Here is a 12769-nt window from a genome sequence, read left to right on the forward strand (position 1 = left end):
GCTATTAGGTCTCCTCAGAGCCTTCTCTTCTCCAGGCTGAACCCCCCCAGCTCCCTCAGCCTGTCCTCATGCCCCTTGATCATTTTTGGGGCCCTTCTCTCTGAACCCTCTCTATAAGGTCCATGTCCTTCCTATGTTGAAGGCTGCAGAGCTGGATGCAGTACTCCAGGAGGGGTCTTTCCAGAGCAGAGTGGCAGGATCACCTCTCTCGATCTGCAGCCATGCTGCTTTTGATGCATTTTGATGATCTGTACATTGTGCTATCAAAGCATACAACACATTTGTCATGAAGCACACTGCAGTATTTTTCTCATGTGCTCAGTTGGGACCTGAGTTCAGTTCATTGACTTGGAAAAGGAACAGCAAAGTTATTGAGAAAGAAGGGTAAACCCTTGTACTTGTACTTAATTCAAACAAATACAGACCCTTGAAGGAAGTGCTCCTGCTTCTTTTACTGACAAGAAAACCTCCTTAGATTTGGGAGTGCTACCATCTGAGGACATCCTACTTTTCTCCTATAGGTTAGGATCATAAAATGCCAGTCTCTTCTCAGTGATGCCCTGTGATAGGACAAGGGGCAATAGACACAAACTGGAACCCAGGAAGTTCCACCTCAACCAGAGGAAGAAAACTTCTTTGCTTGTTATAAAAAGCAGTTGGGCAAATGAAACCAACCCTGTTCAAAGCCAGGTTGGATGGGGCCTTGAGCAGCCTGGTCTTGAAGGAGGTGTCCCTGCCCATGGCAGAGCTGTTGGAACTAGAAGATCTTTAGGGCCCCTTCTAACCCAACCCATTCTGTGATTCTATAAAATCAACTCTTGTTGACTGTAAACAACCAACAGCCAGCTGTATACATTAGCTGATTCCAACGCGAGCACAATCTCTGAGTAGGCTGAGATGACTTGGAGGTATTTAGGAGAGAAACAGCTGGGTGCTTCTCGAATACCAGGTATAACTGATTACCCCATCTGGCAACAAACAGCTGCCAAAATGACCAAGTGATTGGAGAAGCCATCACAGGGCATGAGATGAGAAGCCTGCAACTTGCTCACTCTGACAGAGCAGGAGCTGAGGAGGGATGTGATTGCTGGCTGTGGAGGTATCAGTGATTACATGTCCTGAAGAGCAGCTCAACTATTGTGCTGGAACAGGAACAAATGTGTGAAAATCAACCTTGAGCAAACGTAGATTGCTGCTGTGTGATGATGTCCCAATCAGAACAACAGGAGGAAGAAGTCAAACGGGGTCTGATGGAGCTGAAAAGCTGCTAAGGATGAGGAATACTCTGCTCTGGCCTCTGGCTGAGGCTTTCCCACATGCAGAGCCCTTCAACACTATTTTGGGGCTCAGGGGTTTGTTTTTCAACAGTTTTTAGCCTCCAGCTCAGCTATTTGTTTTAGCATCAAACAAATACATAGAGAATGAGCAGTGCACATGGTGCTGCTTGGTGAGTTTCTTGGTAAGAAAATCAGGTGTGCAGGTCAAGAGATGATTGTCCTTCAGTGATGCAGACACTGTGCAAGATCTCCTCCTGGCACTGGGAGCCAGAGCTGTGTAGCAGTTGGGAAAAGCAGGGCTGTGAGACAGAAAGCAGGGATACATTCCCAAGTACTGCTGGTGATGCCCTTGCCATGGACCATTCAAATCCACTGAGCCCTGACCCAGACCCACAGAATCACAGAAAGGTAAGGGTTGGAAGGGACCCCTGGAGGTCATCAAGTCCTACCTCCCTGCCAAGGCAAGTTCACTGAAAGAAGGTCATACAGGAACACACCCAGGTGGGTTTTGAATGTCTCCAAAGATGGAGATTCCACAACCTATCTGGACAGCCTGCTCCAGGGCTCCATCACCCTTAATGAAGTTCCTCCTCATGTTTAGATGGCACTTCTTATGTTCAAGTTTGTGCCTGTTACCCCTTGTCCTGTCACTGGGAACCACCGAAAACAGACTGGTTCCATCCTCCTGACACCCTTCAGTATTGATCAGCATTGATGAGATCTTCCCTCAGCCTTCTCTTTTCCAGACTAAAAAGCCCCAATTCTCTCAATCTTTCCTCATCAGAGAGATGTTCCAGGGCCCTCAGCATCTTTGTAGCCCTTTTCTGTACCCTCTCCAGCAAGTCCCTGTCCCTTGAACCAGAGGGCCCAGAAAAGGACACAGTATTCCAGACATAGCCTCAACAGGGCAGAGTAGAATGGGAGAAGAATCTCCCTGAGCCTGCTGGCCACACTCTTCCTGATGCACCCCAGGATGTCATTTGCCTCCTTGGCCACAAGGGCACATTGTTGGTTCATGGTCATCCTGCTGTCCACCAGGACTCCTAGGCCATTTTCCCCAAAGCTGCTCTCCAACACATCATCTCCTAACCTGTACTGACCCACGGGGTTGCCCTTTCTCAGATGCAGCACTCCACACTTGCCCTCACTGAACTTCACTGTGTTTCTCCCAGCCTGTCTAGGCAGGAGCAGTAGGAGCAGGTAACTATGGCAAGAGTTCCAACTAAGGTGGTTGGGAGCTGGGCTAAATGTAGCTGAGTTTACTTTGGAGACCAGACTGTGCTTGTAACATAGTGATTAGGAGATGCTTTAGGAAACATTAACCACCCATGGTTCTAAATTCTCTGAAAACTTGAATAGGTGCAGTTCTCTACAGAGCTGAAGTAGGAGTTCATTCACATTTCAAACAGAAAGAAGAGAATCTGCAAATTCAGCTCCCAGGAGCCATTTCTGAGCATGACAGACATGAAAGCTTTAGATCTTGTGTTTAGTTACCTGAAAACACTGGGCCCCAGGGTCTGCCCACCCTCACTGCAAAGAGTTTTTTCCCAGTCTAAATCACACACACTGGTTCAGAGGGCTTGTGCCTGTGCTCAGAGATGTTTTTACAAGGCTGAGAACCTGGTGAGGTGATGGGAGTGCTCCTACCTCCAGGTGGCATCCCATCTCCATGTGGCATCCCATCTCCAGATGGCCTCTCATCTCCACATGGCCTCCCATCTCCACATGGCCTCCCATCCCATCCCTTTCCATTGAGGGTGGTGAGACACTGGAGCAGGTTGCCCAGCAAGGTTGTGGCCGGGCTGGATGAGGCCTTGAGCAACTTGGGCTAGTGGGAGGTGTCTCTGGAACAGAGCCACTTGAGCTGCTGCTGAGCACCCCCTGGCTCAGTGCAGAGTTAGACAAAGACTAAGACTTTTTTTCCACTGGGTGGTGAGACCCTGTCACAGGTTGCCCAGAGAGGTGGTTGATGCCCTGTCCCTGGAACCATTCCAGGTCAGGTTGTTTGAGACTCTGAAGAACCTGCTCTAGTTGGAGATGTCTAGAGGGTCGATTCAGGCTGGAGATGAGGAAGAAATTCTTTCCAGTGAGGGTGGTGAGACACTGGAACAGGTTGCCCAGGGAGGCTGTGGATGCCCCCTCCCTGGAGGGGTTCTTGGCCAGGTTGGATGAGGCCTGGAGCCACCTGGGCTTAGTGGGAGGTGTCCCTGCCCATGGCTTGGGGGGTTGGAACTGGACGATCTTCAAGGTCCCTTCCAAACCAAACCATTCTATGATTCTGTATCCTTGCTGACTGCATGGGGGCTGGACCAGATGACCTTTAAAGATCCCTTCCAACCCAAAGCATTCTGTGAGCCCATGCTTCGGAGGGCAAGCATGCAAGGGCGGCAGGGAGAGCTCGGTTTGGGGGCCGGCCCCGATAACATCTTGTACCCATCCCGTAATTCATTTTAATTTACTTAATTAAGTATTTAGTCTTTGGGGAAGGAAGATGAAAAAGTTGCTTCATAAACTGACAATGGGTGATTGTTCTCAGCTCCTTTTCCTGGAGGCAGCAGGATAATGAGAGCTGCAGCAAGGCTTGGCCAGATTGATGGTATCGGGTAGGCAGGAGTCCCCCGGCAGCGGCTGCTGGGACACTGCACAGCAACGGATCCCTCCTCGCGCCGCTGCCGGCAGCTCCCCGGCCTCGCGAGGAATCAAACTGCCTTTGTCTGGGAGCAGCTGCTGGGGGCAGGCATGCTGAGGGTGAAACACAGGAAAAACTGGACTGAACTGCCCCTGTCTTAGAATCACAAAATCACACAGAATCACCCAGGTTGGAAGAGACCTCCAAGATCAAGTCCAAGCGATCACCCAACACCATCTAATCAACAAAACCATGGCACCAAGTGCCTCAGCCAGTCTGTTCTTACACACCTCCAGGGATGTCAACCCCACCAACTCCCTGGGCAGCCCATTCCAATGGCCAATCTCTCTTGCTGGGAAGAACTTCTAAGAGCAAACCTAAACTTCCCCCTGCACAGCTTGAGACTGTGTCCTCTTGTTCTGGTGCTGGTTGCCTGGGAGAAGAGACCAACCCCCACCTCGCTACAACCTCCCTTCAGGGAGTTGTAGAGAGCAATGAGGTCTCCCCTGAGCCTCCTCTTCTCCAGACTGAACAACCCCAGCTCCCTTAGCCACTCCTCATAGAGTCTGTGCTCCAGACCCCTCCCCAGCTTTGTTGCCCTTCTCTGGACATGTTTGAGCAACTCAACATCTTTCTTGAATTGAAGGGCTAGAAGAGACCTCTAAAGTTATCCAGTCCAACTGTTAACCCAGCACTGCCAGATCACCACTAAACTATGGCCCTCAACACCACATCTACACAGCTTTTCCATCCCTCCAGGCATGGTGACTCCACCACTGCCCTGGGCAGCCTGCTCCAGGTCCTCACAACACTTTTGGGGAAGAAATTGTTCCTCTTGTCCAACCTAAACCTCCCCTGGTATTACTTCAGGCCATTTCCTTTCATCACTTGCTCCTTTTAGGAGAACAAACCACTTCCCACCTGGCTCCAGCCTCCTTTCAGGGAGTTGCAGACAGCAATGAGGTCTCCCCTCAGCCTCCTCTTCTCCAGACTAAACACCCCCAGTTCCCTCAGCTGCTCCTCACCAGCCCTGTTCTCCAGACCCTTTGCCAGCTTTGTTGCTTTTCCCTGGACCCACTCCAGCCCCTCAATGTCCTTCTTGGACTAGTGGGGCGGGGGGGCAGTGATGCAAAACCAAACACAGGATTCAAGATGTGGCCTCACCAGTGCCCAGTACAGGGGGATGATCACTGCCCTGGTCCTGCTGGCCATGGTGTTACTGAATTGAGGCCAGGATACTGGTAGCCTTCTTGGCCACCTGGCTATTCACTGGCTCATCTTCAGCCAGTGGTTGACCAATAGGTTGTTCTCTACTGGGCAGTTTGCAGCTACTCTGCCCTGAGACTTTAGCATTGCATGGGGTTGTTGTGACCCAAGTGCAGGACCCAGCACTTTGTTGAACCTCATCCTGTCAGCCTTGGGCTATTGATCCAGCCTGGCCAGATTCCTTTGTGGACCCTCCCCTGCCCTCCAGGAGATCACCACTGCCACTCATCTTGGTGTTGTCGGCACCCTTACTGAGGGCAAGAGCGATGCAATGCAAGGTAGCAGTTTGGAGACAATCAGTAACTTCTGATTTGAGGAGGGAATTAAACAGATTTTGATCCAGCCTGCACCCTCCCCACACCTGTTTTGAATGGAGTTTTTGAATGGAGTGACTCAAAAAGAATCCCAGTGGAAGACCACTTAACAGCTCTGCATCAGGAGGCGATGCTCTGGAAATGGCAAGCAGGTAAATTTATCTGACTCCTGGGGAAATGAGGAAAACTAACAGGAGGAAAACTTAAAGTTCCTCCAGAAAAGCAAATTTTCCTTTGCAGACCTACGGCTTGGGTGGTTAATGAGGGTAGTTACAGATTTAACCTCTTGCCAGAGACATCATCCCTTCATCAGGCACTCAGGCAACAGGACGAGAGGAGCTGGGGAGGTGATGTTATTGCAGTTCTAAGGTGGAAATTCCCAATACTTCCCTGCAGCAGACATGAAATTAAACATGGTATCAATATAAAAGGGAGCCTCAGATGGACTGGCTTAATGGCAACTCAGCCCTTCAAAACAACCCAGAGATTTACATCCTGAATTCACTCCTGAAACTTGACATTTCAGCTGAATAATTCATCGCTTCCTGCTCGCCGTGCTCCGCTGCCTTTCTTAGGCTCCTAAGGAGCAGCAGCTCTGCTCTTAGCAGAGATCAAGCCTAAGAGAACCACAGAGTGGGAGGGGCAGGAAGGGACCTCTGGAGATCGAGCCCAACCCTCTTGCCAAGGTCACACAGGAACACGTCCAGATGGGGTTTGAATTCATCAGAGATGGAAGACTCCACCATCTCTCTGGGCAGCCTGCTTCAGGGCTCCATCACCCTTAAAGAAGTTCCTCCTCACGTTTAGATGAAACTGCTCAAGTTTGTGCCTGTTACCTTGTCCTGTCACTGGGCACCACTGAAGACAGTCTGGTCCCATCCTCCTGACACCTACCCTTGAAGTATTGATCAGCATTGATGAGATCCCCCCTCAGGCTGCTCTTCTCCAGAGTAAAAAGCCCCAGTTCTCTCAGTCTCTGCTCGTAACAAACACAAATACTCTGTTGCTGCTCTGTAAAACATGAATGTGAGCAGAGAGAAACCCTTGTGGAAACCTCCTCACCATGAACTCGCCTAGGGAGACACTGGAACAGGTTGCCCAGGGAGGTCGTGGATGCCCCCTCCCTGGAATTATTCCAGGCCAGCGTGGATGGGGCCTTGAGCAATCTGGTCTAGTGGAAGGTGTCCACTAGGGGAACTAGGTGATCTTTAAGGTCCCTTCCAACCATTCTGTGATTTTCCCGTCTGTGGTGTCTGCTGTGACCCCTGGCTTCAACCAGCAGTTACTAGTGAAACCATCATTGCCCACAGGACTTACCTGCTGATGTTCCGCAGCCCCTCACCTGGCCGTGGCTGTGACCATGCTGTCCAGTCCCGTATCGCAGGTGGTGTAGTACTGCCCCAGCTGCAGCTCAGACCCAGCTTCCTCACTGCCTGCCACTTGAACCTGCAGCTGCAGGGCTGCTCTCTGTCACTTGTGGCAACCTGCGCTGACGCTGCTGTGGGGTTTGCACACAGGAGTGCCTGGGGACGCTCTCGCTCTGCCTGCTCCAGGCCAACACGTCAACACCCTTCCCATCTCCATCTCTTTCCCCAAACCAGGAGCTTCCAGCAAGAACTATTTTTAATATATATGTAATTTTTTAAAACCTTGTTCTAAATCTGCTGCTGGGCTGGCACTCAGCTACAGACAAACACTTTTCTCACGGCAGGTAAAAGCCTGAGAGACGAAATCTCCCCAGAATCTGCCTTCACAAGGAGATTTCAAGTAAAATCTTTGATTATTGTTTTGGTTTTAAACAACAGCCAAACCTGCTGCTAAGCCTTCACAGCCAATACATAAAGCATCAAACCTAGCAGAGAGAATGAGCTATGGCAGTCTCGACTTCTCACTGCACAGCAAATACAACATACAACCATCCCGAGGTAAATCCCAAGCTTAAATCCCAGGTTTAAATCAAATGTAAATCCTGACTTTGCATTTCAGTTTTAAACCCCAAGTTTAACAGTTCAAATTTAAATCCCAAATTTGAATCCCAAATTTAACCCCCAAGTTTCAATCTCAAATACAAAAATCCAAATTTGAACCCCAAGTCTGAATTTAACTCAAGTTTAAATTTCAATTATAAATTCCAACTCTGAACCTCAAATTTAAATCTCTAGTTTAGATTTCAATTATAAATTCCAAATTTGAATCCCAAGTTTAAATCATAGGTTTAAATTTAAATCCCAAGTTTAAATCCCAAGTTTAACTTTTAATTATAAATTCCAAATTTGATTCCCAAGTTTAAATTTCAAATATAAAATCCAAATCTGAATCCCAAGTTTAAATTTAAATCCCAAATTTAAACACCAAGTTAAAATGTCAATTATAAATTCCAAATCTGAATATCAAATTTAAACACCAAGTTTAAATTTCAATTATAAATTCCAAATTTGAATCCCAAGTTTAAATTTAAATCCCAAATTTAAACACCAAGTTTAAATGTCAATTATAAATTCCAAATCTGAATATCAAATTTAAATATCAAGTTTAAATTTCAATTATAAATTCCAAATTTGAATCCCAAGTTTAAATCCCAAATTTAAATTTAAATCCCAAGTTTAAATCCTAAATTAATTAAATTAATTGAATTTGATTCCCAAGTTGAAATTTCAAACATAAAATCAAATCTGAATCCCAAATTTAAACAAGTTGAAATTTCAAATAAAAATTCCAAATTTGATTCCCAAGTTTAAATTTCAAACGTGAATGCCAAATTTCAACCCCAGTTTTAAATTTCAAATAGAAATTCCAAATCTGACTCCCAAGTTTAAATTTAAATCCCAAATTTAAACATCAAGTTTAAATTTCAATTATAAATTCCAAATATGAATCTCAAATTTAAATATCTAGTTTAAATTTCAATAAATTCAAAATTTGAATCCCAACTTAAAATCCCAACTTAAAATTTAAATCCCAAGTTTAAATTTTAAATTCCAAATTTGATTACCAAGTTTAAAATTCAAATATAAAATCAAAATATGAATCCCAAATTTAAGCAAGTTGAAATTTCAAATATGAATTCCAAATTTGAATCCCAAGTTTAAATTTCAAACGTGAATGCCAAATTTCAACCCCAATTTTAAATTTCAAATAGAAATTCCAAATCTGAACCCCAAGTTTAAATTTAAATCCCAAATTTAAATCTCTAGTTTAAATTTCAATTATAAACTCAAAAGTTGAATCCCAAGTGTAAATAATAAATTTAAATTTAAATCCCAAGTTTAAATTTTAAATTCCAAATGTGATTCCCAAGCTTAAATTTCAAATGTGACTCCCAAATTTCACCCCCAATGTTAAATTTCAAATGGAAATTCCAAATTTGCATCCCAAGTTTAAATTCCAAGTTTGAATTCCAGACTTAAAGTTGCTTGCAAGGCAGGGTCGCAGGAGGCTGGCGGCACTTTTGGGGGGTCACATCTTCGTGGGCAGCAGCGATTGCAGCAGCACAAAGGCAGCCCCTGATGCAAGCTCTGGGTCTGAGCAATGCATGAGCACGGGGTCACTCTTTACCAGTGCAGGATAAGCAGGTTGAGGGATGCCAGCAGCAGGGCAGGAATCCTTGGCATGGAGGACTGCAGGTTCCCAGGGCTCAAGGGGCCCCAGGAAGGCCAATGGATCGTGTCCTGGGAGTAGACACTTTGGTAGGATTTTTGGCTTTTTGAAGTCTCAAAGTGTATTTTTTTCCAGAGCTGATTCAACAGCAGTGTGAACTTGTGGTGAATTTGGAGCTAAATGATGTGTTGGTGTCTTTGGGGTCTTGTCCGCCAGTTAACCACACCGATGAGGGCACGTTTGGGGGAATTCTGAAACATGAGGCTTGAGCTGCTCAGTTAGTACTGCTAAAAACACTGGAGAGAAGGAGGGGACCGAGGGCTGTGTTAAGGGAGCAGATCAGTTGTGACTTGGACGAGGTCTTGGGTTGTGTGAGCAAAAGCTTCAATGGCCATCAGCTTCCTCAACTTACCCGCTGGACATGGCACCTGATGCCCTGACCCTCCTGGAGGACACAGCAGGCAACTGAAGGACAGGCAAGTGGATCTGCAGCCTGAAACTGTGAACTCTCTTGGCTTTTACACCTTTAAATCAACCTCCACGTTGTCGGGGGCTATTTCGCTTGGCAGCAGTGTCCGTGGACCCCACTGGGGAGTGGGCGTCCCATGGTGGCATCTCACAAATACATCAGAAGACGTAGTCCCTGCCCCGAAGAGAACATCACAGGAACTTTTTTTTCTGGTGATTTAATCATAATATTGACAACTTTTATCAAAAAATTACAAAACTGATATTAAAAAACTTCTCTAATTCTTAGTAAGACTAGAATGGTTTTTTTTTTTTGTTTGTTTGTTTAAAAAATAGAAAAGCACTTTTCTGCTACTTGCTCTTCTGGAACTCTCACATCAACAACCCTACATAGCAAAATACAAACTGTAGCTAAGAAAGGTCGCAGTCCTAAGGTCATCCAGTCCACCACGAGCCCACTAACAGCTCTACACCATCAAACTCAGGGACTCCAAAAGGATATCACATCGCTTAGAAACCTTCTGCAAAGCCAGGGTAGGAAACACCTTGAAATTTCAACTTCTTTTTAACCCCCTAAAACCTTAAGAACGTGAGGGGAAAAAAAACCAGACCTGGGACATCAGAGGTGGATTTTGGTTGGTTGTTTTGTTTTTCATTTAAACCCTGTGGTTATTGTGTTTGTTTTAATTTGTAGCCTAAGTTTTCCTACCAGAAGTGAAAAGTGTAGAAGAAAGACAGAAAGAAAGATGGAAAGAAAGAAAAGAAAGAACAGAAAGAAAGAAGGAAAGAAAGAAAGAAGGAAAGAAAGAAGGAAAGAAAGAGAGAAGGAGAGAGAGAAGGAGAGAGAGAAAGGAAGGAAGGAAGGAAGAGGAAGGAAGGAAGAGGAAGGAAGAGGAAGGAAGGAAGAGGAAGGAAGGAAGAGGAAGGAAGGAAGAGGAAGGAAGAGGAAGGAAGGAAAAGGAAGGAAAAGGAAGGAAGGAAAAGGAAGGAAGGAAAAGGAAGGTAGGAAAAGGAAGGAAGGAAAAGGAAGGGAAAGGAAGGAAGGAAAAGGAAGGAAGGAAAAGGAAGGAAGGAAAAGGAAGGTAGGAAAAGGAAGGAAGGAAAAGGAAGGAAAAGGAAGGAAGGAAAAGGAAGGAAGGAAAAGGAAGGAAGGAAGAGAGAAAGAAAAAAAGCTAAATCAAATAAATTCAAATATTATTCAATACTTTTTCCCCCATGGTGATCACAAAGTGCACCATAAAAGGAATTCTTTCCTTCCAATCCAAATGTCATCTGAATGACTCGACCACATCGTCGCCCACTTCTCAAAAAGGAAGCATCACAAATAAATAAATAAATTAAAAAAGAAACAAGGGGGGGGGGGGGGGGAGAGAAAAAATAATGAAAAAACAAACCCAAAGGCAACAACTTTTACATCCTCCAAGGACCACCAAGTTCCTGCCCCCACACCTAATCTACCCAAGGCTCTGCTCGGCCACTTCAGGCCCTGCTGATGACAACTGAAGTCTTGTGTTCCACTTGCCACGAAGGGGTTATTTGTTATTTGTTATTTTATTAACTGTTTAAATATAGGAATTCTCTCTTAAATTAGAAAGTAGGCAAAAAGTACTTCTTACATTTTTCTTCTTTTTTTTTTTTCTCCTTTTTAAGTCTTCTATTAGAAAAAATAGAGATTTATTAAACCAAAAAAATAACAAAGTAGAAAGAAAGGGGTCGGGCCTCCATCGAAAGGGGGAAAAAAAAGTAGAAGTAGCATCAAAAGGGGGAAAAATAGAAGAAGCAGGTGATGCTTTGAATGCAAAGAGAAAGAAATGGCTCTATGGGCAAAATTCAAACAGGAGTGACCAAGGGTTTTAATTGGAAAGCACTGCATGACCTGTGATGCTCACGATATTTACAGTCACTGCTTACACCGAACTAGAAAAACCTCAAAAGAGAGAAAAACAGTCAAAAAAACCCCACAAAAACACCCCAAAAAAAGGATTGGTATGGACTGAAACAAACTGCTCCTAGCACCCACATCAGTGCCCTTAGGAACCGCTGAAATCAAGTGCACCAGAATGCTTGACCTGGTCTACACCTTGGGGAGATGTGCAAAGCTAGGCTTTGGACTGTCTGCACCTTGGTGAGGAGTACAAAGCTAAACCTTGACATATCTACACCTTGGTGAAGTGTACAAAGCCAAACCTTGACATATCTACATCTTGGTGAGAAGTACAAAGCCAAACCTTGACATTGTCTACACCTTGGTGAAGTGTACAAAGCCAAACCTTGACATGGTCTACACCCTGGCGAGAACTACAAAGCCTGACCGTGGCATGTCTACACCTTGGTGAGAAGCACAAAGCCAAACCTTGACATATCTACACCTTGGTGAGAAGTCCTAAGGAATCCAAGTGCCAAAAGAAGGGTGTCTAGGTACAGACTCAGCTCTGGGACAGAAGAGAGTGGAGGGCAGAAGGAGCTAAGTGGAGGCAGGCGCTCATACACCTATGCACGCACGTCGTGGTGAAGTCCAGGCCAGGTGGGACGGCAGGCAAATGGGCTGGCTGGGGTGGGAAATGGTCAACGGAGACTCTTGAGATGTACACATCACCTCAGAACAGAAAATGGTGAGCTATACTACACCCCAAAAACACCCCAAAAAAGCATGTTACACATCAACAACAACAAAGTCAATGAAGTTGGATCACTTGACATGAGCTGGTGTGGAGCATGGTGGCGTTATGGAGAAGACAACTGAACCTACCCTGTGGAAGGAAGGGCTCCTGCCTCCAGGCCCCTGTGGCCAGCGTGGCCACTGCAATTTCTGGGACTCAGGGGGATAAGGAGTGGGGAGAGCTGCCTGCCAGCCGTGAGAAAGCCCAGGGGCCAGCCCAGAGGTAGTGCTGTGTGCTCGGGCATGCCAGAGCCAAGGCTGGGAAGGCCACCAGGTCCTGTCGTCCTTGGGGACGGCCAAGCTCAGTCATGTCCTTCAGAGAGAGGAGCCTGGGACTCGGGCAAGGTGGATGGGAATAGGAGCAGTAGGCTGGGATCCTGGCACCGGCTCTCTGGAGAGCGGCACTACCGCCGGCTTCTCGAGATGCTGATCGCTGCCAGTCCTTAGCTAGAGAGCGAGACTGGGAATTCAGGGGAGGGGGGAAGGAAATCTGAGGTAAGTGGTGGTCCAGGACTGAGAGGGAGGAGGTACAGACCCCAGGACTAGGAATGGTGAGCTG

This window comes from Dryobates pubescens, chromosome 2 (assembly GCF_014839835.1).
Source record: "Dryobates pubescens isolate bDryPub1 chromosome 2, bDryPub1.pri, whole genome shotgun sequence".
Taxonomy (NCBI): Eukaryota; Metazoa; Chordata; class Aves; order Piciformes; family Picidae; genus Dryobates; species Dryobates pubescens.